Source organism: Cebus imitator, unplaced genomic scaffold, assembly GCF_001604975.1.
Source record: "Cebus imitator isolate Cc_AM_T3 unplaced genomic scaffold, Cebus_imitator-1.0 Scaffold507, whole genome shotgun sequence".
NCBI lineage: Eukaryota > Metazoa > Chordata > Mammalia > Primates > Cebidae > Cebus > Cebus imitator.
In genome coordinates this window covers 1,397,409-1,400,950 of record NW_016107822.1, presented here as the reverse complement: position 1 = coordinate 1,400,950, position 3,542 = coordinate 1,397,409, and positions in this window count along the sequence as shown.

The following is a 3,542-nucleotide window of genomic DNA, read 5'->3' as shown; positions in this document are numbered from 1 at the left end:
GTGTGTTCCTATGCAACAATTTTGCATGTTCTTCACATGTACCCCAAAACCTAAAATACAATAAAATAAATAAATGGGAAAAAAAAAAGGATAAATGGTCTTAAATTTAATAAATAAACTTAACCAAGTTTTCTGGATAAATGATCAATATGTAAAAATAAATAACTTTTCTCTATATTAGAATCAGATAATTACAAATAAAATTTAAAATATTTAAAATAACATCAAAGAATATTAAATACCTAGAAATAAACCTAAGATGGTTAGGAGGTCTTCATTAAATATTATAAACATTGCTGACAAAAAATTAAGAAAATCTAAGTAAATGGAAAAAATATCCAATTTTTGTATTAGAGCAGTAAATATAAATTTCCCTCATGCTGATTTATAGCACAATTAAATACCAATTTTAATGTAAATTGACAAACTGATTAGAAATGTATGTGGAGCTCTAAAGGTCTTATAGTAGCCATGAAATTTTTGAAGAACTTTAACAGAATTGAAGATCTTATACTAATAAATAATAAGGATTTATTATATACCTTCAGTAATCATAACTGTGTTACTGGTAAAAGAATATGTGAATAGTCCAATGGATTTGAAAGCAGAGTCCAGAAATACTCCCACATAAGTGTACAGTCATCTGGTTAATAATAAAGGCACATCTATAATTCAGTGTGGGAAAATAATTTAAGTTTAATACAGAATACTAAACCAATTGGATGTATGTATCTAATTGGATAATTGGAATTGAAACATAGACCTAAATGTGAAAGTTAAACAGTAAATCTTCTGGTGTAACAAAAAGGAATATCTTCACAAGGTAAAGATAGGCAAACATTTCTTAAATGGAAATAACTAAGCATTAATGGGAAAACTGACATAATGAACTTTGTTAAATTAAGAACTTCTGATCATCAGAAAACACTACTGAAAGATTTTAAAAGCACATTGCAAACTGAGATAAATCATTTATACTGTACATATGTGACAAAAGACTGAAATACAGAGCATTTAAAGATTTCTTAGATGTGTAGAACACATAAAATAATAACTATTAAAGGAAAACATTGACAAATTAGACTTTACCAATGTTAAAAATCTCTTCAAAAGATACTTAAGGAATTGAATAGGCAAATTACACTGGTATCCAAGAGATATGAACAATTCCTAAAACCCAGTAATAAAAATACAGTTAAGCAATTTAAAAAATGAGGAGCAGATTTCAACAGACATGTCACAAAAGAATATGTTTAGTACACTAAGAGGTGCTGAAAGCATTTAGGTTTGGGAAATTGCAAATTAAAACAATGTAAAATATCCCTATGAAACCTCCCAATAAAGAAAAGTGCAAGAGCAGATCATTCTGTGGGTTACTTCTATCAAAATTTTAGGGAAAAATGAACTCCAATTCTTTCTGAACTCATCCAGAAATTAGAAGAGGAGGGAATACTTTCTAATTCATTCTATGTGCCTAACCTGATAAAAAGCCAAAGCTATCATAAGAACACAAGCCAATATCCCTTACTTCCATAGCTGAAAAACTCTTGAAAAATATACTACCAAAGTGAAAAAAAAAAAAAAAAAAAAAAAAAAAAGAAGAAGACAGGCTAATCATGCAAAAAATAAATAAATAAGACAACAATGAAGTTTGCCAGATTGGTTAAATTTATTTTTCAAGAAAAACTCCTCTGTATTATACAGTCATAGTTAGTATCATTTTACCCACGGTAGTACTTCTTTCAAAATCAGAATTAATCATCAAAACCTGCCACTCCCCTATCAACTCAGCTTATGTAACATTCTAAATCCTTTGTTGTTATTTCAATAAGGCTCACAGCATCTTCAAGAGGAGCATATTCCACCTCAAGAAACCACTTTCTGTCCTACTCATAAGAAGCAACTCCTCATCTGTTAAATTTTTATCATGGTATTGAAGGAATTTAATCACATCTTAGACTTCATTCCTAATGCTAGTTACTTGCTATTTTTCCCACATCTGCAGTGGTTTCCTCCACTGAAGTCTTGAACCCTTCAGTTATCCATATATGTTAGAATTAATTTATTCTAAATCCCTGTTAATCTTGATATCTTGACCGCCTCCCACAAATCACGATTGCTCTTAATGGCATCTAGAATGGTGAATCCTTTCCAGAAAAGATTTAAGTTATGTGCTCAGTTCCATCAGAAGAACCACACTCTGTGTCAGCAATAGCCTTACAAATTGTATGCTTTAAATAATAAGGCTTTAAAGTCAAAATTACTCCTTAATCCGTGGGCTGCAGAATGGGTGTTGTTGTTAGCAGGCATGAAAACATATTAATTTCCTCGTACCTCTCAATTAGAGCTCTTGAGGGACCAGGCACATTGTCAATGAACAATAATATTTTGAATGGATTATTTTCTTCTGAGCAGTAGGTCTCAACAGTTGGCTTAAAATACCCGATAAACCATGCTGTAAACAGATGTGCTGTCATCTAGGCTTTGTTCCCTTTATAAAGCATCATTCTTAGGTGACCTATGCTTTTTGGAATGGTAAATGAGCATTGACTTCGGCTAAAAGTCACAAGCTGCATTAGTCTCTAACCAGAGAGTCAGCCCATCTTTTGAAACTTTGAAGCCATAGACATCTCTGTAGCTGTGAAAGTCTCAGACAACATCTTCTTCCAATATAAGGCTGTTTGTTTCATTTATATGAAGGACATGCTTTTTAGTGTGGCCACCTTCATCAACTATGTTAGCTAAGTCTTCTGGAAAACTTGCTGCAGCTTCTCCATCAACACTTGCTGCTTCACCTTGTACTTCAATGCTATAGAGACAACTTCCTTTATTAATCCTCGTAAACCAACCTCTATTAGTTTCAAACTTTTTTTCTTCAGCTTCCACACCTCTCTCGTTTTTCATAGAATTGAAGAGTTAGGACCTTACTCTGTATTACACTTTGGCTTAAAGGAATGTTGTGGGTGGGGTTTGATCTTATATTCAGACCACTAAAACTTTCTCCATATTAGTAACAAAATAGTTTCACTTTCTTATAATTTATGTGTTTACTAGAGTAGCACATTTAATTTTCTTCAGGAACATTTCCTTGGCATTCACAGCACAAGAGGCCTAGCTTTTGACCTAGCTTGGCTTCCAACATGTCTTTCATACTAAGTTTAATCATTTCTCGCTTTTGATTTAAAATGAAAGACACATGACTCTTCTTTTTGCCTGAACACTTAGATACCAGTGTCGGAATATTAATTACTTCGTGTAACTATAATATTGCACTGTCTGAGAGAACAGGGAGGTTCGAGAAGAGGGAGTGAAGCAGGGGAACAGTCAGTTGGTGGAGCAGTCAGAACACACACAATATTTATCAATGAAGATTGCTGAGATTTGTGGTACCTCAAAACGGTTGCTATAGTAACATTAAATATCACTGATCACAGATTACCATAACAAGATATAATAACAATGAAAGCATTTGAAATACTGTATGAATTATTAAAATGTGACCTAAAGACAAAAAATGGGGCCGGGCGCGGTGGCTCAAGCCT